We start from the raw sequence: 27,121 nt of genomic DNA on the forward strand, positions 1-27,121 counted from the left end.
AAATTTTAAATAGCATAATTGCCCAAAACTTTATGAATTAATATTTCTATAGCTGCTGTAAAATTTAGAAGTATTGTTACGTTTTTCGTCGGTTCCGTGTGGATAGAAAGTCACAATTTATTTAAACACTATTTATTTAACACTAATTAACAAAAACAATAACGATAAGAGACTTATAGAACTATTTACAACCGATTTATAACTAACAATTTATTTTGAATTTTAGCGCGTCAACTGCACTTGTATAACTGCCTTCTGTAGGCCACAGCCGCCGGCTTTTATACCGACAGGTAAAGAACACTAGAATAGTCCATAGATCGTTAGGTGCGTAGAGAAGGTTTTCGAATGTTCTCGTATGTACTAGTCCATTCCAGTGGGACTCGATTCTTCTCGAACGAATGAATCATTACGTGTCTATTCTTTAATGCGATGTTAAGGTCATCGGAGGGCGGGACATATAGTTAGGTTAGGTCGAGTCCACACGGGTCCGCAACACTGCCTCTTCTTAGGTACATGCTCGTCCCGAGATGTATACGGTGAATGAAGGTATTTGCAAAGCTGGCCCCTGGTACATTGCGAAGTCTGGTAGAAATAGCAGTCTACAGTTTTCTCTCCCGATCTCAGCTTTGGGTTGTAGCAGCAAACGAGGATCTCGATTCCCGTAAATCTGAACAAGACTTCAATCATGTTCCGGATTGTACGCCAACTCAAACCATCGAGTCCACACGCCAGCTTCGGAATGGCTAATCGTGCAATGTTGTTGTTTAGCAGGGCTTCTCTCAGTTCAATCAGGGTCTTCCATAGATTGAGATAAGTCGGCTTACTCGGGGACCATTCCTTGGTGACCAGGTAGAAGATGTGCCTTGCTTGACCATGTGCATTGTCGGTTAGCCTCAAGACGCTTCCAACCTCTGGATCCTGTCGGCGTAGTTCTCCGACACGCCCAAACTTCTCATTGAACGTCGCAGCGATTCCTCTGGACATCCGCAAATCTCGAGCCACACAATGAGCGAGCGAATAATCAGGAGGCACGGAAAAGAGGTCTCGTTGATCTTCTTTGGTTACACCATAGCGAGCCTTCTCACTGCTGTTGTATCGGGCCATGAAATCGTCAAAGGACATCTCCGAATCAGGGGGATCAAAGCTGCAGGTTCTCACGGTCCCAGCACGATCTTCTATTTCGCCTTGGTAGGGGCTCAAACGGTTGAAATGGACTACCCTCGGTTTTCCTTTTGGCAATTTTCTGATACGGTATACGACGTCATTAATTCTATCCATGACTTCGTATGGCCCTTCCCACGAGGATTGTAGCTTCGGAGATAACCCACGACGTCTCTGCGGGTTATATAGCCACACCAACTTCCCTGGTTGGTATCCTCCATGCTCAGCTTGAATGTCGTAGTGTTCCTTCATTCGGTCACTAGCACTTTGAATATTTAGGCGGACTCTCTGATGAATGTCGTCCATCCTTTGACGTAGTGTGTGGACATAATCTTCTCCGGCGACTTCTTCTCCCGGTCGGCAACCAAATTTCAGATCACAGGGTAGGCGCACTTCCCGTCCCATAACGATGCTGGCTGGAGTTTGCCCTGTAGATTCTTGGACGGATGAACGGTAGGCCAACAGGAACAGGTGAAGAAATTTGTTCCAGTCTCTTGGTGGTCAGAGACTACTTTGGCCAGATAACGGTTGATAGTTCTGTCATGCGTTCAACCATCCCATCGGATTGTGGATGTAGAGCAGTCGTCCTGGTCTTGCGGATGTTCAGGACTTCACAGACGCCTTGGAACAGATTGGACTCAAAGTTTCTTCCCGGATCTGAATGAAGCTCCATGGGAACACCAAACCTGCAAATCCACTCTTTAACAAGGGCATCAGCAACGGTGGACGCTTCTTGATTTGGCAACGCGTAGGCCTCGACCCATTTGCTGAAGTAATCCATTACTACCACAATGTATTTGTTGCCATCGTTCGTCTCCGGGAAAGGACCAGCCACGTCGATCGCTATTCGTTCGAAGAGACTGCCGACATTGTACTGGCGCATAGGGGCTTTACCACGCTTTTGTGGCCCATTGATGGCTGCGCAAATGTCACATTTCTTACATCAGGCCCTCACATCAAGTTCATCCAGTAGAACCGTTCACGCAGCTTGCCAAGTGTTTTGGTAACACCCAGATGTCCACCGCTGGTTCCATTGTGAACTTCCTCCAAGACTTCTGGGACCCTCTTCTTTGGAATGACGATCTGCCTTTTCTCTTCTTGTCCCTCCGGTCTCTCGATCACACGGCGAAGTAGTCCGTTATCTATTACCAAGGAATTCCACTGGGCCCAGTACGACTTTACGTTCGGCGATATCTGCAAACTTCTTCCCACGTTGGTCTTTGGCCTGCGTTTTTCCAGTTAATTACTAAACCTAATTCTGGGTCACTGGTTTGGTCATTTGCAAGATCTTCGGGTTGCCAACTATCATTAACCACAGTTGTTCTTAGGAGTTTCGCTTCTTTCTCTTCTGCTCGGGAACAATGCTTACAGTCCTTAGCGCAAGGTCTTCTGGAAAGTGCGTCGGCATTCCGATGGATTGCCCCAGTTCGATGTTCTGTGTCGAAGTCAAATTCTTGTAATCCTTCAATCCATCTAGCTACCTGCCCTTCAGGATTCTTAAACTGCAAAGCCATTTCAAAGCAGCATGGTCTGTTCTTAACAAGAACTTTCTTCCATAGAGATACTTGTAGAAGTGTTCCACTTCTTTAACTACTGCTAGTAATTCTCGTCTGGTTACAGAGTAGTTCCTTTCCGGTTTTGACAAGGTCTTACTAAAATAACCAATGACTTTTTCTTGACCATCCTGGATCTGAGACAGAACAGCGCCTAACGCAACATTGCTAGCGTCGGTATCCAATATTAAGTTTCCGTTGCCTAGAGGGTAGCTAAGTATGGGCGCACTAGTCAGTGCCTTCTTCAATTTTCGGAATGCCTCGTCAGAATCTGAGTCCCAAGAGAAACGCCTCTCGCCTTCGGTAAGTCTGGTCAATGGTTTTGCGATGGTGGCGAAACACTGTACATAACGGCGATAGTATGTGCATAGTCCCAAAAAGCTTCGTAGTTCATGTTTATCTCTAGGTATTGGCCCTCTTCCACTGTCTTGGTCTTCTGTGGATCTACCGCAACTCCCTGGGAGGAGACTACATGGCCCAAGTAGTGTGTACCTTTTCTTGACACAGATGACATTTCTTGGGGCTAAGTTTCAAACCAGAGCTCCCTAGTCGCTTGAAAACTTCTTCCAAATTCTTCAGATGATCGTCAAAGGATTTCCCAACCACTATGATGTCATCCAGGTACACGAAACAGGTAGTCCAGGATAGTCCCTTTAACACAGACTCCATTAGTCTCTTAAAGGTAGCTGGCGCGTTGCACAATCCAAAAGGCATGACAGTAAATTGCCACAGTCCGGAGCCCACCGAGAACGCTGTTTCCTCTCTGTCTTGGCGCCATGTCGACTTGCCAATATCTTCAGATCCAAAGTAGAGAATATCGTCGACCCCGCCAGCGTGTCTAGAGTATCGTCTATCCTCGGCAGGGGATAGCTATCCTTCTTTGTAACATTATTGAGCTGCCGATAATCAACACAGAACGTGGTGGTACCGTCTTTCTTCTTTACTAGTACTACCGGCGATGTCCACGGGCTGTTAGATGGTTCGATGACACCCTCTTCTTTCATTTCTCGAAGGATTTTTTCAGCTTCTTCAAGTTTGGTAGCGGAAGTCTTCTCGGATTTTGTTTGATTGGTCGTGCATCTCCGGTATCAATTTTGTGTTGTACTAAATTGGTACGACCTCTCTGTCCTGCTTCTCCTTTATCAAACACATCTTGATACTTGATTATCAGGTTTCTCAATTTTCTTCTATTTTCGGGAGATAATCCTTTAACGTTTACTAACTCCTTCACCATTTTGTCCGGAATTTTTGAAGTCGAAACTTTGGAGGCTTCCACGCTTCGAATGACTGAGGAGCCGAACAACAGTACCCTAAAAGGGTTCCCTTCTTCAAGGATACAGAATAATAATTTGTGTTCATTACTCTCGCCGGTACAGTTTTCTTCGCTCGTAGCAGGGCTTTTCCAACAGCGATCCCCCGTCCTATTTCGCTGTCATGGTTCCTTGGCTCCAACAGAATAATACTCCCATTATTCATTTTATCTTCCAGGCAACCATCCAAAAATATCTCACAGCGCTCAGGGATCGAAACATCTTCTGCTACCACCACGCGAAGCGTCTCCTCACATTTTCGATGTAGAACCACTTCTTCTTCATTTATTTTCAAAATTCCCTGTTTGAAGTTTAGTTCAAAACCTCTAGTGGCCATGATGTCCATTCCGAGAATAAGTTCATCTTCGATATCTGCTACTACCACTGGATGTTCAAAACTGGTGCTCCCAATAACAAAATTAAGGTTTACTTCTCCATGGACAGCAGCAGAGCCCCCCGTAGCAGTACGTAGTCGCCATTGTGTTGTTTTAACCTTCTTCGATGTTTTAAGAATGTCCGGTCTGATAATAGTTTTCGTCGCTCCTGTATCCAACAGCATAGTCCGGAACTCTCCATCAACAAAACCATCCACAAACATGCTGTTGAATTTGTGTTGTAGCGAGGCGACTCGAGCAGTTTTCGTTGGGGCATGTTGGGTACAGGTCGACGTGTGCCCCTTCATTTCGACCCTTAGTAGTTTTCCGACCTCGACGAAGCCGGTTCTTCGTTCTTCTCCTTACAACGGCTTCGCACGTGTCCTACCTGTCCGCAGTTCCAGCAATGAATCAGTCCCTTCTTGCCCATGTACTGGTCCATTATCTTCCGAATAATCCCTTCCACGGATTCGTCAGAACATTCGTCGATGGCCCGTACTCTTCCTAAAGACCGAGAACTTTGTTTCGCGGCCTCAAATTCTAGGGCACGTGCTAAAGCATCCACCAAGTGCGTTGGGTGGGCTAGGAGAAGTGCTTGTCTTGTCTCGTTGTCACGTAAGTCGTCGGAGAATGCCTGTACTGCCAACCGCTCCATAACATTCTCTGGCGTAGCAGGGTACGCAAGGCGAACGAGGCGGGCTACGTCGGCTTCAAACTCCTGCAGAGACTCATTTGACTTTTGAATGCGATTTTTTAGCTGGGAATGACATGTTCCAAATGAGCTTGGCCGTACCTCATTTCTAAATGTCGTACCAATTGCTGATAATCTCCCTGTTCCGATGGTGACAATGTCTGCAGAATATCAGTCGCATCTCCTCGCAGTGCGACAGTCAAAGCGGTAGCCTTTTCAGCGATTGTCCATCCGTTCGCTCTCGCAACGGCCTCAAACTGGCAAAAATAATTGGCCCAAGCGGTCTTTCCGTCAAACTGTGGAGGCTTAATAACTGACTTTGAGATATACTTATTTTCGACTAGTTTCGGTGCCTCCGATGTTTCTTGACATTTTGGTGAATTTGCCTTTGCTATTTCTTGTTTTAAAATTTCGATTTTTTTATTTACATCGTCCTCAATTTGTGTTATTTTGTCTTGTAGCTCCGTAGAATCTCTATAATCTTTTCTTCTAATTCCCTGAATTTTCTGTTATCTTTTCTTCTAAATTAAGTATTTTATTATTAAAGCTGGCCTGTATGTCTTTAGAATTTTCTGCGATCTTATCTTCTAAAATATTAATTTTATCACTGATTTTCTCTTCTAAATTAACTTCCAAGTCAATTATTTTACTATTCAAATTGTTCAAGTTGTCGTCTAATTTTGAGAATTCTCTGTCATTTTATCATTCAAACTCTCTTCCAAGTTAATCATTTTACTATTCAAATTGTTCAAGTTGTCGTCTAATTTGTGTAGGCACGAGTCAAGGTCACCTTCCAACTCAAAGCAAAATGTGTCAGGATCCTCACCTTCCTCCACCAAAACGTCTCTCAGTCTAGCTTGCAAAATGCTTTTCTTTCCATCTGTTTCTGCACTCTCTCTTCCAATATGCATTTCAGTTCGGACACTTTCAAGTCTTTCAACAATTTTTTCAGAGCCATGGTCAGTCTTTTTTATTCTTCTAGTCTATCACACACGCCACACTTTGACACCAATTGTTACGTTTTTCGTCGGTTCCGTGTGGATAGAAAGTCACAATTTATTTAAACACTATTTATTTAACGCTAATTAACAAAAACAATAACGATAAAAGACTTATAGAACTATTTACAAAACGATTTATAAACTAAGAATTTATTTTGAATTTTAGCGTCAACTCAACTGGTATATTTATAACTGCCCCCTGTAGGCCACAGCCGCCGGCTTTTATACCGACAGGTAAAGAACTCTAGAATAGTCCATAGATCGTTAGGTGCGTAGAGAAGGTTTTCGAATGTTCTCGTATGTACTAGTCCATTCCAGTGGGACTCGATTTTTCTCGAACGAATGAATCATTACTGTGTCTATTCTTTAATGCGATGTTAAGGTCATCGGAGGGCGGGACATATAGTTAGGTTAGGTCGAGTCCACACGGGTCCGCAACAGTATAAATTAAGTATCAAATACAATTATTACACATACATAAATCACCTCAGCAAAATGTATATAGTGCTTCTCACCCTTCTAGTAATAGTCAACATTTTTGACATGTTCTACACTCTTCGGGGTATTTGTATGTAACTTATATTATTGTTACGGATTCCGTGGGTCCACTATTTAAACTCACGATAAAATACTTAACGAATTTATTTTTCTCACTTTATACACAATTACTAACTTATAACACACAACAAACTAACTATTTATAAGATTCCTTCACCAAATTGTCCGATTTTCAATTTCCACGCGGTATATTCAAATTTCAAAAACTGTCTCAGTTGTCGATGGCTCCGGCTTATATACTCTATTGACTGCTTCTCGAAATTTCCCCAATTCTCGGAAAGCGTATTTCTTCATACCAGACAATTCTATTGTCTGATTCCTTTACTTTCGACTTGACTAAAAGATGGCGCCTGAAAAGTCTTTTTAATTTCTGGCGGATACGTTGCGGTTGCAGGCAACCAGTAATACATTTTTAATTTCTGGCGGATAGGCCATTTTTCTTGACATTGCCCCTTTTTCAAATTTGATCGTCCCGATCAAGGTTTCTGTCTGATATCTCTTCAATCGATCCAGATGAACTACTTTCATCTTACTTCTAGGGCTGCGTTGAATCCGGTACACAACATCATTTATCCTCTTGATGACTGTATAAGGACCTTCCCATGCTGGAGTTAACTTTGGGGACCTCCCTTTCTTGCGCTGTGGGTTATATAACCATACCATATCGTCCTGTTGAAATCCCGTAGAATTAGCTCTGAGGTCGTAACGAGCTTTCATCCGGTCACTGGCTAGCGTAATCTTACTTCTCACGGCCTTATGAATTCCCAATAACCTTTCCTTCAGTTCATCCGCGTAGTCCTCTACGTTCGTGGTGCTGTCGTCTGGTGATCCGAACACCAAGTCACAAGGCAACCGTAATTCTCGACCAAATAAAATCTTCGATGGTGAAAGTCCGGTGGTGTTGTGAACTGCACTTCTATATGCCATTAGGAATAGTGGTATATGCTGATCCCAATCTCTTTGATGTTCATCCACCATTTTCGAGAGATGTTCTTCAATGGTCTTATTGAATCTCTCGACCATCCCATCAGACTGCGGATGTAAAGCTGTTGTCCTAGTCTTGTGAATACCAAGCAGATCACACATCTTCTGGAACAGTCTTGACTCGAAGTTCCTTCCTTGGTCAGTGTGAAGCTCTAAAGGAATTCCAAATCTACTGAAGACATTATTGACTAATACTTCAGCTACAGTCGATGCTTCTTGGTTTGGAATGGCAAAAACTTCTGGCCATTTACTGAAATAATCCATCGCCACTAAAACGTACTTGTTGCCCTTGTGCGTTTCAGGGAATGGGCCTGCAATGTCAACAGCGATTCTTTCGAATGGCAGTCCAACGTTATATTGTTTCATTTTTCCCCTAGATCGAGTGCTTGGTCCTTGGCTGGCTGCACAAATTTTACATTGTCGACACCATTTCTTGACATCTTCGCAATAATCCACCCAGTAAAAGCGATCTCTCAGCTTGCTCAAGGTCTTGTTTACCCCAAGATGGGCTCCAGTTTTACCACCGTGAATTTCTTCCAATACCTGGGTAACTTTCTTCCTTGGTACCAGTAACTGAGTTGTTACTGTGCTGCCATCCGCACTTTCCCATGTGCGCTTTAACAATCCATTCTCAATAACCAGTGAATTCCACTGAGCCCAGAGAGCTTTGAAAACGAGCCCTCTGTCCGCAATATCCTGCCACGGTGGTCTCTCGCCGTTACCTTCCTTGAGCCGTAGTATTGCTCCGATGTCTGGATCTTCCATTTGATCTTTCCTCAATTGTGTCGTCGTCCACTGTTCATCGGTTCCAAGTTTAAACTCCTTATCATGACAGTGCCTTCACGTTGTTCCGTTTTACAGCAGTGCTTACAATCGGTTTGACAGGGTCTTCTGGATAAACCGTCTGCGTTACCATGCATTTTTCCAGCACGATGTTGGATGGTAAAGTGATACTGTTGGAGCTTCTCGAGCCATCGTGCTATTTGACCTTCAGGTTGTTTCATCTCCATAAGCCACTTGAGAGCCGCATGATCTGTCCTAATTAAAAATTCTTGGCCGTACAGATATTTATGAAAATGATCAACTGCCTTCACAATTGCTAGCAGCTCCTTCCGGGTAACGCAGTAATTCCTTTCTGGTTTGGATAGAACTCGACTGTAATATTCTATCACTCGTTCTTCGCCATCTTGCACTTGTGATAGCACTGCACCTATGCCGATATTGCTGGCGTCGGTATCCAGGATATACCTCCCTTGTTGTTGCGGGTAGGCTAGAATAGGACTTGAACATAAAGCCGCCTTAAGTCTTCCAAAGGCTACATCACAATCGGTGTTCCATTCGTAGCCGACTTCATCACCTGTAAGTCTATGTAAGGGTGCAGCTATATTGGCAAATCCCTTGACAAATCTTCTGTAATAGGTGCATAAACCCAGAAAACTTCTAAGTTCATGTTTGTCGCGAGTTTAGGCCAATCCTTGATCGCAGCGATTTTCTTCTGGTCGGTGTAAATTCCGTCTGCCGAGACTACATGACCCAAGAATTCCACTTGTCGCTGGAATAAGCTACACTTCTTCGGGTCAAGTACAGGTGAGCATTCCGTATGCGGCCAAAGACTTCTTCTAAATTTCGCAAATGCTCCTCAAAAGTTCTTCCCATAACCAATACATCGTCGAGGTAAACCAAGCACGTTTTCCAAGTTAATCCTCTTAACACCACCTCCATGAGACGTTCGAAAGTGGCTGGAGCATTGCATAATCCAAACGGCATGACCTTGAATTGGTATAGTCCGTTTCCTGTAGAAAAAGCCGTCTTTTCTTTGTCTTCCTCGTCCAGACCAACTTGCCAGTATCCACTCTTTAAGTCGAGAGTGGAGAACCAGCACGAACCTGCCAGTGTGGTTAACGTGTCGTCTATACGTGGCAGTGGGTAGCTGTCCTTCTTAGTGACGTCATTGAGCTTCCGATAGTCCACGCAGAATCGTGTACTACCATCTTTCTTCGTCACCAAAACAACAGGAGATGACCATGGACTCGATGATTCTTCGATAACTCCATCTTCTAGCATCTTATCTACCATTGTCTCCATTTCTTGTTGTTTGGAAAGGGGCACCCTTCTAGGACGTTGTCGAATCGGCTGAGCATGACCAGTATTAATCCGGTGCTTCACAAAATCCGTTTTCCACTGTTGTTCTTCTCAAAAATACTGCCATGCTTTTAGCAGGAACTGCTTGGCCTTCTGTTTCTCCTCAGGTGTTAGGTGATCCCATGGCTATTCTAGATGTTTTAGTGTTTCTTGGGATGCCTTTTGTGTAACAGCTGACGACACTTCATCACATCGGTGACACTTACAGGTTCGCAGATGGCTATCTTGTCACCTTTTCGGATCTTGACACAATTCGGGAAAACATTTGCAATTTGATCGGTATATTCTGTCGGTGTTCACCAATGATTTTCCTACTAAGTACCTATCTTGTTTCTTGTCGCTACTTTGTACCAGTCCAACACAGCACCCAGCGATTTTCTCCACTTTACCGAATACGATCTTCTCGGTATTACCAGGTATCACCACAGTTTCCGCTGATCTTACATCCATTCTTCCTGGTCCCTTGTCTGGAGATAACATAAACTCTTCATTTCCGATATTCAGGATATTTCTCTGGTGATCGAACGAAAATCCATGTTGACGAATCACATCCATGCCCAAGATGAAGTCATCTTCAATATCTGCCACTAAAACGCTATGCTGGAACTTCAAATTTCCTAACTTCAGTTCGACGATAGCCTCTCCGTACAACGGCCATTTCCCCCGTAACTGTACGTAAACACACTCTTCTTCTCAGAGGCACCAGCTTCAATCCTTGCACTGAGTTAGCCCGCACCAACGAAACCATAGCGCCAGTGTCCACTGTCATTCGGATTCCCTTTCCATTGACTTTCCCGTCGATCACCAAACTGTCAGCGGTTCTTCCTAGATTTCTAATGGAAAAAATCCTTGGGGCTCTGTTCTCCCCAGTCAATACTCGCCCCTTAGTATTGACTGATTTTAGTTTTCCTGGTGCCTACGTTCTCTGGATGGTGAACGGGATCGCATTTGAACGCGGCAATACCGTTTAATGTGGCCATTCCTGCCACCTCTAAAGCACCTTATGTCCTGGAATCTTCTCTGGTTTTCTGTCTGGGTGTTGCTGACTCCCTTGTTTATTAGTAGCTCACATAGTTTGTCGACTTTCTTACACATCTCCTCCAAACCTCTGTGAGTGTTTTCGGGCTGTTCCTCGACCGCTACCGATCTTATCTTCGGTCTAGGGATGGCGCTAAAAGCAGCTTCGATTTCCAGCGCCCTGACCAGTGCTTCGCTGCTGGTAGAAAATCGGGATATTTGCAGCGCCCTCTCTAATTCGTTGTCCCTCAGTCCGCTGATAAAGCACTGAGCAGCGAGTTCCTCCCTAAATCCTTCCGGTGCTTCTGGATATGCCAGGTGTACCAGCCGACGTAAGTCTGCTTCAATTCCTGCAGACTCTCTCGGACCTCTGCAGGCGTGTCTTGATCTGGGCCTGGTAAAGTTGGAGCGTCGATGTTGGTCGCCATATCTTCTGTCGAGTGCAGCGACCAAAGTTTGGTATTCCCTGCTGTTGGGCTGCAGGAATAGTTTGCAACAGTTCCAGGGCAGGGCCACGCAGCGCGATGACAAGTGCCGCTGCTTTCTCCTGGTCGGTCCATCCGTTGGCAGCGGCGGCTGCTTCAAACTGGCGGTGGTACATAGTCCAGGTGGTTTGTCCATCGTAGGTTGGGGCCTTGAGGTTCGCAGTTCCATGAACGCCAGGTGTCCTTACTTGTACCTTGGTCTTCTGTAGGTCCATCTCCAATTTTTCCATTTTCTGCTGAAGGCGCTCCTCCAGATCTTCTACGACTTCTTGGAAGTGGGTCTCTTGTCTTCGTTCCGAATTTTCGATACTCTGTTGAATACGGTCCTGCTCTTCTTGTTTGTCTTGTTGTCGCTGAATTTTAAAAAATCTTCTAAAATTTCTCAAGCCGGTCCTGTTCTTCTTGTTTGTCTTGTTGTCGTTGAATTTTCCAATCTTCGAAAATTTTTCAAGCCGGTCCTGTTCTTCTTGTTTTTTCTCACGATGTTGCCTCGAAACGAATTTCCAAATTACCCAACATTTTCTCAAGCCGGTCCTGTTCTTCTTGACGTCGTAATTTTTCCTCTTCCTTATCTTTACGTAGTCTTTTCTTGTTCTTCAGCTTTTCTCTTCTCATATTCTCCATAAAATCGCCCAATAGTTTGCTTACTTCCTCCATTTTCCTCGCTTGCTGTCTCGTACCAACCATAAAAATTCCCAAATTCGGTGTAAAAATCGTCCAATCCACTTAATTTCTTCTTAAAATCCTCTTGAATCCCACTTCTGACACCAATTGTTACGGATTCCGTGGGTCCACTAATTTAAACTCACGATAAAATACTTAACGAATTTATTTTTCTTACTTTATACACAATTACTAACTTATAACACACAACAACTAACTATTTATAAGATTCCTTCACCAAATTGTCCGATTTTCAATTTCCACGCGGTATATTCAAATTTCAAAAAACTGTCTCAGTGGTCGATGGCTCCGGCTTATATACTCTATTGACTGCTTCTCGAAATTTCCCCAATTCTCGGAAAGCGTACTTCTTCATACCAGACAATTCTATTGTCTGATTCCCTTACTTCTCGACTTGACTAAAAGATGGCGCCTGAAAAAGTCTTTTAATTTCTGGCGGATACGTTGCGGTTGTGCAGGCAACCAGTAATACATTTTTAATTTCTGGCGGATAGGCCATTTTTCTTGACATTATTATACTTAGAACCATAAAATAATAAATACAAGAAGAAGTGTCAAGTCAATGTTAAATTATGGAAACAGCGTGGCTGCCTGGGTAACTAATTTTCAGATATGGCGGCTGGGACATTTGACATGACATAGACACTTCATTGACATGACAATTTCAATTTTATGAAATTTATTTCCGTTTCCGGTTTTTGATGGCGGGCTGTTCAGGAGGTTTAAAATGAGGGTTAATATACTTTTACTTCTTTTTCTAGTAGTAAATAATACAACAAAATTACTCAAAAATATTTATTTGGAATTTAGAACAATGTAAATATGCAAATCAACACAATTAAAGAGCTATAAACCCATAAACTACTGTATCAATATCAAAATATTTAAATAACATCAGAGATGCTGTGTTAAAGTGAAATAGTAAAGTAACAATGCACTGACTTACAGAAACTTGAAGATAAATAAATGTTTTCACAGCTTCACGGGCGTAAAACTAACTGGAAGCAAGAAAAAGACAACAGGAACCCACGCAAAACCTGGAATCAAAAAAAAAATATGTAAAAAAAACATAAATATAGGTACATAAGACTGTTGTGAATTAAATCAAACAGGACTTGAATGAAAATAAAATGAATAAAAAATATGATACACATATGATATACATGATATGATATACATCTAATACCTCATTTGTATTTTAAAAATAATCTACATACATAGCATTATTGCTATGAAAATACATAATAGGTACCTATGTGATATGTAATTACGCATTTCTGTTCATCTTGTAGATAATTAATGTAGGCTAATAATATTTCAATAATCATAATTTACCTTGTGTAACTTGCTTTCAATTGCTCAAAATCTCCGATCAGTCTTTAAAGTAGATATACGGAAAAATCCTTGGCAAAGAATATCCCAAGATCCTTGGATCTAAAGCTAAAAAAATATAACAGTTAATATATTACCTATTTTTACATATAATATGGCCCATACCTACTACACGCAGAAACGTCGATTTCATCATTTTCTTTATGTAATTAATATCATATATACTTTATTAAAGTGTTAACAAGGAACTTTATATCAAAAAACATCTTTGTACTTATAAATTTCCGCCGAAATATCATAAACAAGCTTCTAATCAAATCTAAACGGCAAAAATTAAAATGGCGCTCGACCTTGCCAGAGGCCTCGGGAGTTGACACATCGCTGACACACAGACAAAAGAAGAGGGCGCCGACGTGCATGAAAATGTTCCGTAATTGAAATTGACAGAAATCATATAGAAATATTCAGATTTTTGTCTAGGACAGTCTAGAAGGCCATGCTTTCTGCCTGGGTAAGACCGCGCCAGAACTGTTTCCAATTTTCCGGTTTACTGTCACCCCCCTGCTTAGAACCAAGGATATATAGAAGAAGGATATTCAACTCCCTATAGTGGGCTATGTAGGAAAATATGCCGTATTTTGTCGAGGAAGACGATTACGTCACGACCAATGAGCGTCGAGTATTTGAAATTGAAAACATATAAATTGACGGTAACCTATGTTTTTTGACTCATTTTACTGACAGATGTGACGAGATTGTTATTGTAATTTATAGATCCAAACGTTTTTTGAATAAATAATTTATTTTAAAGTTATTTCCTAGAGGTTTGGTTTGGTTGTGAGGTTTAATAATTTATTTTAAAGTTATTTCCTAGAGGTTTGGTTTGGCCTTCTATATTCTGGTATTTGTCTACTAATAAATAATATCTTATTTTGTATTTCGATGTATGGAAATCCGCAAGTTTTGTATCTGAAGCCGCAAAGAAGTTTCGCTCTATAGTGAGAAAATTGTTATATCTTTTTAGACGCGTAGAATTACAAAATTTCTTATTTCAGATGTTCTAAATGTGAGTACTTAATGTCAAAAATTTAAATATATACTTGAAATATTATTTCAAGTTATATGCTTTTACCTTTTTTGGAAGTAAACAAATATTGAAGAAAATGTTGTGCCTTCACAGAATTTAAATTGGCATTAGGAATAGACTTCCTTGATTTAGTAATGATATTGCTCATAGAAATTGATAATGTGAAGAATAACAATACAGGAACATAGAATAACAAGAAAGAAATTCTAGCAGCAAGTTAGGTTATGTGATAAATTTTATTTATATAGTTTGTTTAAAGAGTTTAGTTTGAAAAAAATGTAAAACAATTATTATTGTCCAGGTCATTTGATAACTGGGTAGTTAATTGATAACATATTACAGGGACACAGTAAAAAGACAAAACATTTAGACCCTTTGAAAGAGAAATGTTTGCAATGGATATTAATAAATTCTAGCCAATTTGTATGATGTACAATGCAGGCAATATTTCTGCCTCCTAACGTACTATTCGCGTAAAAGAAGATGTGGGTATTGTATTTATAGGTAGTTAATGATACATGGAATATATTTCTATATTATTGCAATAACAATGTCTTTATGTTGTATTTTTTTAGAACGGGTTTATTATTAGTTGGCTAGTGTGTTAGTAGGATAGCCATTAGTAGTTATAAAGTATGAAGTCGTCAGGTATTAATAATAGGAATTGATCAAAGCTTATACATTTATTGTGATATTTATATTGTGAATTTAAGTAGTTAGAGTTTTGGTTGTTTAATAAACGAATTAATGTGCTTATTGTGTATCTAATTAAAAGAACAATGAAAAGTTGAATACCATAGGGGTACGTATGTTATACAAAGAATTTGCATCAACATTTTTTTGGTTATATACTTGTACTGATATTTGTTTCTTGAACTAAAGAATTATACAGTACCTACTACACAATATAATAATCTGCAGCTACATAGGTAGGTAGCTGTTGGTAATTAAATTTTTTATCTAATATAATATCTAACATCAGAAATATTGTTAATTATCAACTATAAACAACTAAGAACTAGAATTATCAACTATAAACACAATATAATATACTGTATCTTAAGCAATATGTAATTATTTAACAATTATTTTTTTTGGGAAATAAAAACTGGTACTAAATTCTTTTTGACTATTTAATTTCTAAGTCACAAATAATGGTGGACAAATAGCAAGAAAATTATACAAGTAAAACATAATTTTAACTTATTTCTCTAATGGAATTTTGGTATTGATCTACTTAGTAGGATATGCAGTTTATCATATTTTTGAATATTTATATTCAATATTGTTCAGGAACAGCCCAATTACTCTGAAAAAAAAATATATGGTCAAATTCTTTGAAAAGAAACTTTTAAAATCAGTAATGATAAAAAAATATATAATTGTTGTATAGCAGAACCAGGGGACACAGAATTAGGGGAATTAACAATAGATTATTAAAAACTGCCTTCTCTTAAAAAAGTAGTATTATATGCACTTAGAAAGACTATAAAGGATATAAGTACGCATAGAAAGAAAGTAAGTATCTTATCTATACTATATATATATATATATATATATATATATATATATATATATATATATATATATATATATATATATATATATATATATAACTATATATGAATACGATACCTACAGTATACAATATTATTAGTATAAAAATAACAGCACAGTCGGCACACTTTAAAATAAAAAAGCAGCATAATATTCAGGTATGTATAAAAGTAAAATTTTCTCAAAAATATTAGAATATGAAATAAATTGCAACTAAATTTTAATTAATAAACATAAACAAATAAAATTGTCAGTGTTATTAAAACTTTATGTAAATATATGTTACCTTAATACTTTGTCTTTAATCCTACTCTTCTGACATGGCTTTTCAAACTTATGCCCAAATCTCAATTCTTGTTATTAAGAATAATATTTATGAACTTTTGTTTCCATATTAATTTCAATATATTTGAATAAAACTGGAAAAATAATCAATATTGGCACTTGAAATTTTAACTTCTTATGTCCTTAAATTATTTATATTGTGTTATACATAATACTTACATAAATATTCAATTTAAAAATAGATCAGCACTTGAACGAGTGAATATAAAATAGTATATTATCAATTTCTATGAGCAATATTATTACTAAATCAAGGAAATCTATTCCTAATGCCAATTTAAATTCTGTGAAGGCACAACACTTTCTTCAATATTTGTTTACTTCCAAAGGGCAAAGGGTATAACTTGAAATATTTCAAGTATATATTTTAATTTCTGACATTAAGCACTCACATTTAGAACATCTGAAATAAGAAATTTTGTTATTCTACGCGTCTAAAATGATATAACATTTTTCTCACTATAGAGCGAAATTTCTTTGCGGCTTCAGATACAAAACTTGCGGATTTCCATACATCGAAATACAAAATAAGATATTATTTATTAGTAGACAAATACCAGAATATAGAAGGCCGGTGCTTGTCAGATATAACACCCTCCGAATTTTGTACTTTTTTTTATATCACTCGAAAGCATACATCGAAATAAGTATTTCAAGCCAAAAAAAAGTGTGGATGATCCATAATTTAATAAAAAAATAAACATCTAATTATTGCTACAACTGGCTACTTTCTATGCGAAAACTCCTCCAAATTTTGTCGGCGTTGCCAGATTCATTCATTTCTTCTTGAAAGGTTCATTAAAAAAACACGTGCTGGTCGGAAGAAAACTCACGTTAACAACAGACTATGACAACAGATTATTTTAAAATCAAGAAAAGGCGATCGTCTGAGGAACTGCTCCTACCCATAGCTGATATTTTGCCTACGAGATCTGACTATTTATAACTACAAAGTTGCACGAAAGAGTTTTGATTGCGTTGGTTTCAACTTGTTTGGGGGTTAATCTGTTGTTTTTTTATATTTTAATACGAATCTGAGTGCTTTCAATATCTTGATTTTAAAATAACTTATAATCTGTTCTTATCGTGACAGCGCTACTGTATAAGGATTTGTTCGTCCGGCGACCGGCACGTAAAATCAAGTGAAAGCAATCAGATTCGTATTAAAATAAAAAACAAAACAAAAGATTAACACACTCACGGAAAGGTTGAAACCAACGCAATCAAAACTCTTTCGGTCTCAACTCTTTTTTTGTATCATGTAACGTACCGAATGATCGAAAAAAAACGGCGTCAGCCATGGCTATGAAATGAACATCGCTGTCATTTTATATGTAAAATTATATGGGGAATGTCATCGATCGTCATTTCCAAGCCAGCTGGACGCCGTTTTTTTTTCGATCATACGGTATTATGTATCATACAAACAAGAAATACTTTGGCAACAATGCTTAGGCAGCTTACATCCTTAACAACAAATGGTGACAGACGGCTCCGGCGGCAAGTTTGAATCGAAAGAGTAAATTGATCAGGCAAATATTACAAAAATATCACCAACTCTATTTTTGACTTATGACTTATTAATGCTTCTCACTGATTAATTCTGACCTTTATATTAATAAAAATGCATATAATCGTCATATTTACAATAATTACACGCTTATACAACTTCACCATAACCTAAAAATGCACTTTTAATTTATTTATTTTTCAATAAATTGTGGTTCATCCGCAATTTTTTTTTGCTTAAAATTCTTATTTAAGTGTATGCTTTCGACTGATATATAAATAAATGCCAAATTCGGAGGGTGTTATATCTGACAAGCACCTAGAAGGCCAAACCAAACCTCTAGGAAATAACTTTAAAATAAATTATTTATTCAAAAAACGTTTGGATTTTGGATCTATAAATTACAATAACAATCTCATCACATTTGTCAGTGAAATGAGTCAAAAAACATAGGTTACCGTCAATTTATATGCTTTCAATTTCAAATACTCGACGCCCATTGGTCGTGACGAAATCGTTTTCCTCGACAAAATACGGCACGTTTTTTTTGGGCCAGTCGAATATCCTTATTCTATATATCCTTGCTTAGAACTAATAAACTATATCTATCTATACGAGTATATCATTTATACAGTATTTAGAATAAATCATAATTTTAAACAATAACATGATTATAACATTAATATGATATTTATAGATTTTTTAAGCTAATATCAAATTATGTATATTTGGATTAAATGGAGTTATTTAAATAAATTATGTAACAAATAAAATTAACTGAATTTAAAAGAATTACTGGTGAAGACCTCGCACGGCGCGTTTACTTTGAAATTTACCGCCAGTCGACGGGAAGGACCTGCCGACCGAAGATCGACGCGCCGCGCCGACACATTCACACGGCGTGTAGCGCGTATTTTTTGTTTCAGGCTCGACGATTCACGCCCCGTGTAACTGCACATACACCCGGCCGTGGCCCGAAGATCGGCCTGCCGACCCAATCACACGGAGCGCGGCGCGAAATTTTTTGTTGCAGGCTCGGCGATTCGCGCGCCAGGCGCGTGGATCGCCGAGCCTGCTCAATTGACGCGCCAAGACGCGCCGCCTATACGCGCCAATGCGTATTTTCGCATTTGCGATCTCACGGCCGACCGAGAGACAGAGACAAAAAATACATTATATAACTTTTTAACATAGACTATCGGTTTAAATTGGGTTTAAATTCATACAATCAAACAATTTATTCTGCAACTTTATTTTCAGTGCAGTTTATTAAGATAACAAGATGGAAAGCAAAATCATCTAGTTAAATTCAATTAAATAAGATAATAATACTTTTTTAAACTAGGGCTATTTATGTTCAAAGTTAAATAATTATTTTTTTGCTTTATTTATTCAGAAAGCCTAAAATAAAGCAAATAATATAAAAAAATAATATACTACGACGCTCGAAGAACGCCGCTAAGAATTTTCGAGATAAGTCTGGATTGTCTGTTTCTCTCATATATAAGCGATGCCCGAAACCTGAAGAAGATAGAGAGAAAATAACCGATCGACGCGTACAGTTACAATCGCCGCGCTAATTCAAAATAAATTGCTGTTAGATAAATAATTAGATATAAATTGTAAATAAGTTATAAATAGTTCTTTAAGTTTTCTTTTAATCGTTATTGTTTGGTAATTAGTGTTAAATAAATTGTGTTTAAATAAATTGTGACTTTCTATCCACACGGAACCGACGAAAAACGTAACAATTGGTGTCAAGTGTGGCGTGTGTGATAGACTAGAAAAATAAAAATACTAACAATGGCTCCGCAGAAATTGTTGAAAGACTTGAAAGTGTACGAATTAAAATGCATACTGGAAGAGAGGGAATGCGAGACAGATGGAAAGAAAAGCATTCTGCAAGCCAGACTGAGAGACGTTTTGATTGAGGAAGTTGAGGATCCTGACACCTTTTGCTTTGAGCTGGAAGGTGACCTTGACTCGTCCTTACAAAAATTAGAAGATAAAATAACGGAAAATTCTCAAAAGTTGGAAGAGAGTTTGAATGATAAAATTACAGGAAATTCTCAAAAATTAGAAGACAATTTGAATAGTAAAATAACTGACTTGGAAGTTAATTTAGAAGATAAAATCAGTGATAAAATTATGGAAAATTCCCTGGATTTGCAAGAAACTTTAAATGATAAAATGAATATTTTAGAAGATAAGATTGCAGAAAATTCTAAAGACAGCCAGCTTTAATAATAAAATACTTAATTTAGAAGAAAGTTTATACAACAAGATAACAGAAAACTCCAGGGAATTAGAAGAAAAGATTATAGAGAATTCAACGGAGCTACAAGACAAAATAACACAAATTGAGGACGATGTAAACAGAAAGATAGAAATTTTAAAAGAAGAAATAGCGAAGTCGAATTCACCAAAATGTCAAGAAACATCGGAGGGACCGAAACTAGCCGAAAATAAGTATGCCTCAAAATCAGTTATGAAACCTCCGCAGTTTGACGGAAAAACCGCTTGGGCCAATTATTTTTGCCAGTTTGAGGCCGCTGCGAGAACGAACGGATGGACAATCGCTGAAAAGGCTACCGCTTTGACTGTCGCACTGCGAGGAGATGCGACTGACATCCTGCAGACACTGTCACCATCGGAACAGGGAGATTAGCAGCAATTGGTACGACATTTAGAAATGAGGTACTGTCAAGCTCATTTGGAACATGTCTATCATTCCCAGCTAAAAAATCGCATTCAAAAGTCAAATGAGTCTCTGCAGGAGTTTGAAGCCGACGTAGCCCGCCTCGTTCGCCTTGCGTACCCTGTCACGCCCGAGAATGTTATGGAGCGGTTGGCAGTACAGGCATTCTCCGACGGCTTACGTGACAACGAGACAAGACAGGCACTTCTCCTAGCCCACCCAACGCACTTGGTGGATGCTTTAGCACGTGCCCTAGAATTTGAGGCCGCGAAACAAAGTTCTCGGTCTTTAGGAAGAGTACGGGCCATCGACGAATGTTCCGACGAATCCGTGGAAGGGTTTGTTCGGAAGGTAATGGACCAGTACATGGGCAAGAAAGGACCGATTCGTTGCTGGAACTGCGGACAGGTAGGCACGTGCGAAGCCGTTGTAAGGAGAAGAACGAAGAACCGGCTTCGTCGAGGTCGGAAAACTACTAAGGGTCGAAATGAAGGGGCACACGTCGACCTGTACCCAACATGCCCCAACGAAAACTGCTCGAGTCGCCTCGCTACAACACAAATTCAACAGCATGTTTGTGGATGGTTTTGTTGATGGAGAGTTCCGGACTATGCTGTTGGATACAGGAGCGACGAAAACTATTATCAGACCGGACATTCTTAAAACATCGAAGAAGGTTAAAACAACACAATGGCGACTACGTACTGCTACGGGGGGCTCTGCTGCTGTCCATGGAGAAGTAAACCTTAATTTTGTTATTGGGAGCACCAGTTTTGAACATCCAGTGGTAGTAGCAGATATCGAAGATGAACTTATTCTCGGAATGGACATCATGACCACTAGAGGTTTTGAGCTAAACCTCAAACAAGGAATTTTGAAAATAAATGAAGAAGAAGTGGTTCTGCATCGAAAATGTGAGGAGACGCTTCGCGTGGTGGTAGCAGAAGATGTTTCGATCCCTGAGCGCTGTGAGATATTTTTGGATGGTTGCCTAGAAGGTAAAATGAATAATGGGAGTATTATTCTGTTGGAGCCAAGGAACCATGACAGCGAAATAGGACGAGGGATCGCTGTTGGAAAAGCCCTGCTACGAGCGAAGAAAACTGTACCGGTGAGAGTAATGAACACGAATTATTATTCTGTATCCTTGAAGAAGGGAACCCTCTTAGGGTACTGTTGTTCGGTCTCCTCAGTCGTTCGAAGCGTGGAAGCCTCCAAAGTTTCGACTTCAAAAATTCCGGACAAAATGGTGAAGGAGTTAGTAAACGTTAAGGGATTATCTCCCGAAAATAGTAGAAAATTGAGAAACCTGATAATCAAGTATCAAGATGTGTTTGATAAAGGAGAAGCAGGACAGAGAGGTCGTACCAATTTAGTACAACATAAAATTGATACAGGAGATGCGCGACCAATCAAACAAAATCCGAGAAGACTTCCGCTCGCCAAACGTGAAGAAGCTGATAAAATCCTTCGAGAAATGAAAGAAGAAGATGTCATCGAACCATCTAACAGCCCGTGGACATCGCCGGTAGTACTAGTAAAGAAGAAAGACGGTACCACCAGGTTCTGTGTTGATTATCGGCAGCTCAATAATGTTACCAAGAAGGATAGCTATCCCCTGCCGAGGATAGACGATACTCTAGACACGCTGGCGGGGTCAACGGTATTCTCTACGTTAGATCTGAAGAGTGGATATTGGCAAGTCGATATGGCGCCTAAAGATAGAGAGAAGACAGCGTTCTCGGTGGGCTCCGGACTGTGGCAATTTACTGTCATGCCTTTTGGATTGTGCAACGCGCCAGCTACCTTTGAGAGACTAATGGAGTCTGTTTTAAAGGCACTATCATGGACTACCTCTTTAGTGTACCTGGATGACATTATAGTGGTGGGGAAATCCTTCGACGATCATCTGAAGAATTTGGAAGAAGTTTTCAAGCGACTAGGGAGCTCTGGTTTGAAACTTAGCCCCAAGAAATGTCATCTGTGTCAAGAAAAGGTACACTACTTGGGCCATGTAGTCTCCTCCCAAGGAGTTGCGGTAGATCTACAGAAGACCAAGACAGTGGAAGAGTATACCTAAATATATATATATATATATATATATATATATATATATATATATATATATATATATATAACATATATATATATATATATATATATATATATATATATATATATTAATAAATAATATTTTCTTGCCTTTAGCTGTGTATTTTATCTAATTTCGAAAAATCGAAAGTAGAGAAAATATTAAAAAAAAAAAAGTAAAAGTAAAGAATTGTCTTGCTTGTCGTAAAGGGGAACCAAGCTCCACTCCCACAACCGGTTTCTGGGCCTACCCTTCATCAGGTGGGCTGTCCAGGGGCTGGTTCTCACCGATACGGCAAGCAAAACTTCTTCTATATCAACAGACGATGTCGTAAAAAGTGTCGGTGAGATATTAGTGCATCTCCCGTCAAAAGATGGTAAAGAGCGTTTTCGGCCCGCTCAAATATATGAAATGAACAAAATTCTATATATATATATATATATATATATATATATATATATATATATATATATATATATATATATATATATATATATATATATATATATATATATATATATATATATATATATATATATATATATATATATATATATATACGATACCCAGACAAACATGAACTCAGAAGCTTTTTGGGGCTATGCACATACTATCGCCGCTATGTATATATATATATATATATATATATATATATATATATATATATATATATATATATATATATATATATATATATATATATATATATATATATATATATATATATATATATATATATATATATATATATATATATATATATATATATATATATATATATATATACGATACCCAGACAAACATGAACTCAGAAGCTTTTTGGGGCTATGCACATACTATCGCCGCTATGTACAGGGTTTCGCCACCATCGCTAAACCATTAACCAGACTTACCGAAGGCGAGAGGCCTTTCTGTTGGGACTCTTTTGGGATTCTGACGAGGCATTCCGAACACTGAAGAAGACCCTGACTAGTGCGCCCATACTTAGCTACCCCCTTGGCAACGGAAACTTTATATTGGATACCGAAGCTAGCAATGTTGGATTAGGTGCTGTTCTGTCTCAAATCCAGGATGGTCAAGAAAAAGTAATTGGTTTGGTTTGGTTTGGTTTGACCTTGTCAAAACCGGAAAGGAACTACTGCGTGACCAGACGGGAATTACTAGCTGTAGTTAAAGCAGTGGAGCACTTCTACAAGTATCTCTATGGAAGAAAGTTCTTGTTAAGAACAGACCATGCTGCTTTAAAATGGCTGTTGCAGTTTAAGAATCCCGAAGGGCAGATAGCTAGATGGATCGAACGACTACAAGAATTTGACTTCGACACAGAACATCGAGCTGGGGCAATCCATCGAAATGCCGACGCACTTTCCAGAAGACCTTGCGATAAGGACTGTAAGCATTGTTCCCGAGCAGAAGAGAAAGAAGCGAAACTCATAAGAACAACTGTGATTAATGATACTTGGCAACCCGAAGATCTTGCAAATGACCAAATCAGTGACCCAGAATTAGGCTTAGTAATTAACTGGAAAAACGCAGACCAAAGACCAACGTGGGAGGAAGTTTGCAGATATTCGCCGAACGTGAAGTCGTACTGGGCTCAGTGGCACTCCTTGGTAATAGATAACAGATTACTTCGCCGTGTGATCGAGAGACAGGAGGGACAAGAAGAGAGAAGGCAGATCGTCATTCCAAAGAAGAGGGTCCCGGAAGTCTTGGAGGAAGTTCACAATGGAACCAGCGGTGGACATCTTGGTGTTACCAAGACACTTGGCAAGCTGCGTGAACGGTTCTATTGGGTGAACTGCAAAGAAGATGTGAGGGCCTGGTGTAAGAAATGTGACATTTGCGCAGCCATCAATGGGCCACAAAAGCGTGGTAAAGCCCCTATGCGCCAGTACAATGTAGGCAGTCCTTTCGAAAGAATAGCGGTCGACGTGGCTGGTCCTTTCCCGGAGACGAACGATGGCAACAAATACATTGTGGTAGTTATGGATTACTTCAGCAAATGGGTCGAGGCCTACGCGTTGCCAAATCAAGAAGCGTCCGCCATTGCTGATGCCCTTGTTAAAGAATGGATCTGCAGGTTTGGTGTTCCCATGGAGCTTCATTCAGATCAGGGAAGAAACTTTGAGTCCAATCTGTTCCAAGGCGTCTGTGAAGTCCTTAACATCCGCAAGACCAGGACGACTGCTCTACATCCACAATCCGATGGGATGGTTGAACGCATGAACAGAACTATCAACCGTTATCTGGCCAAAGTAGTCTCTGACCACCAAAGAGACTGGGACAAATTCCTTCACCTGTTCCTGTTGGCCTACCGCTCATCCGTCCAAGAATCCACAGGGCAAACTCCAGCCAGAATCGTTATGGGACGGGAAGTACGTCTACCTTGTAATCTGAAGTTTGGTTGCCGACCGGGAGAAGATGTCGCTGGAGAAGATTATGTCCACAGACTACGTCAAAGGATGGACGACATCCATCAGCGAGCCCGCCTAAATATTCAGAGCGCTAGTGACCGAATGGAGGAGCACTACGACATTCAAGCTGAGCATGGGGGATACCAACCAGGGAATTTGGTGCGGCTGTACAACCCGCAGAGACGTCGTGGATTATCTCCGAAGCTACAATCCTCGTGGGAAGGCCCATACGAAGTCATGGATAGGATTAATGACGTCGTATACCGTATCAGAAATTTGCCAAAAGGAAAACCGAGGATAGCTCATTTCAACCGTTTGAGCCCTTACCAAGGCGAAATAGAAGATCGTGCTGGAACCGTGAGAACCTGCAGCTTTGATCCCCCTGATTCGGAGATGTCCTTTGATGATTTCATGGCCGATACAACAGCAGTGAGAAGGCTCGCTATGGTTTAACCAAAGAAGAACAACGAGACCTCTTTTCCGTGCCTCCTGCTTATTCGCTCGCTCACTGTGTGGCCCGAGATTTGCGGATGTCCAGAGGAATCGCTGCGACGTTCAATGAGAAGTTTGAGCGTGTCGGAGAACTACGCCGACAAGACCCAGAGGTTGGAAGTGCCTTGAGGCTAACCGACAATGCACATGGTCAAGCAAGACACATCTTCTACCTGGTCACCAAGGAATGGTCCGCGAGTAAGCCGACTTATCTCAATCTATGGAAGACCCTGATTGAACTGAGAGAAGCCCTACTAAACAATAACATTACACGATTAGCCATTCCGAAGCTGGCGTGTGGACTGGATGGTTTGAGTTGGCGTACAATCCGGAACATGATGGAAGTCTTGTTTAGATTTACGGGAATCGAGATCCTCGTTTGCTGCTATAACCCAAAGCTGAGATCGGGCGAGAAAACTGTAGACTGCTTTTTCTACCAGACTTCTTAATGCACCAGGTGCCAGCTTTGCAAATACCTTCATTCACCGTGTACATCTCGGGACGAGCATGTACGTAAGAAGGGGGCAGTGTTGTGGACCCGTACCGTGTGAACTCGGCCTTAGGCTTCAGGCGCCTGCTATGACTCATACGCCCACCGACGTTCGAAGAACGCCGCTAAGAATTTTCGAGATAAGTCTGGATTGTCTGTTTCTCTCATATATAAGCGATGCCCGAAACCTGAAGAAGATAGAGAGAAAATAACCGATCGACGCGTACAGTTACAATCGCAGCGCTAATTCAAAATAAATTGCTGTTAGATAAATAATTAGATAAATTGTAAATAAGTTATAAATAGTTCTTTAAGTTTTCTTTTAATCGTTATTGTTTGTTAATTAGTGTTAAATAAATTGTGTTTAAATAAATTGTGACTTTCTATCCACACGGAACCGACGAAAAACGTAACATTAATGCAATTAATTCTATGTATACACTCTCATAAAAAGCCATCACGGTAAAAATTAAATATCAAAATTATTTAACGTTGCGAACGGTTCACTTGTTCACTATACGTATCTGGAATATATTTGCGAATGGCGATTAGCGATACGATGGTGCGTCCAAACCTGGGTAGACGAGCGCGAGACATTCCAAATTCGCTGTGTGGACGAGTCTCGCGACAGCGTCGCGAGTCAACCCACGAAGCCTCTTGCTATCCGTCCCCTGTCGGTTTTCCAACGGCCGAGAGAGATCAAAGAAACGTCGAAAGTCTGGACGTGTTTTTGGTAGGTCCACCCGACTGCGAGATATTAGCTCTGATTTATAAATTTCGACCATTTAAAATTAAGTAATCTCAAATTTTTAAATCGTACACCGTATGTATTATCATTTTTTCTGATAGAATTTACAAATTTTATGTCACTGATAATTTTTACCCTACCGAAATCCAAAATTTCTTTAAACAAATTGAATTATTACAACATCTATTAATTTTAGATATATAATATCAATAAATGGCAAGAAAAGTTACCGAATTGTACGTATGTATAACCCAATAATAAAATAAAAAATAGGGTATTCCCATTAGAAAATATGTTATATCCGCAACACTTTTTTGAATTACCCTGTATACTCTATAGTAATGTTAAAATGTGCTTCTTAATCTTACCAATAACTCTTTTATTTAACATTTT

The 27,121-nt window shown here is 39.7% G+C and overlaps 2 long non-coding RNA genes across 4 annotated transcripts; one reads left to right on the forward strand and one right to left on the reverse strand.

Annotated features, from left to right (window-relative positions):
- Positions 1-14,454: 14,454 nt before the first annotated feature.
- On the forward strand, positions 14,455-15,131 carry LOC115889386. Of its 2 annotated transcripts, XR_004051447.1 has the most exons (3): positions 14,455-14,600; positions 14,722-14,883; positions 14,955-15,131. It is a non-coding gene; the product is annotated as an uncharacterized LOC115889386 (long non-coding RNA). The 2 variants fall into 2 exon arrangements; XR_004051446.1 differs by having other exon boundaries at positions 14,722-15,131.
- Positions 15,048-16,466, reverse strand: LOC115889387. 2 transcript variants are annotated; one of them, XR_004051449.1, is made up of 3 exons: positions 16,441-16,466; positions 16,223-16,355; positions 15,048-15,688 (listed from the first exon to the last, which is right to left on the reverse strand). It is a non-coding gene; the product is annotated as an uncharacterized LOC115889387 (long non-coding RNA). The 2 variants fall into 2 exon arrangements; XR_004051448.1 differs by lacking the exon at positions 16,441-16,466 and having other exon boundaries at positions 16,223-16,431.
- Positions 16,467-27,121: the final 10,655 nt, after the last annotated feature.

The sequence above is a fragment of the Sitophilus oryzae genome, unplaced genomic scaffold (genome assembly GCF_002938485.1).
Source record: "Sitophilus oryzae breed Bouriz unplaced genomic scaffold, Soryzae_2.0 scaffold_813_pilon_pilon, whole genome shotgun sequence".
In the NCBI taxonomy this organism is placed as follows: domain Eukaryota; kingdom Metazoa; phylum Arthropoda; class Insecta; order Coleoptera; family Curculionidae; genus Sitophilus; species Sitophilus oryzae.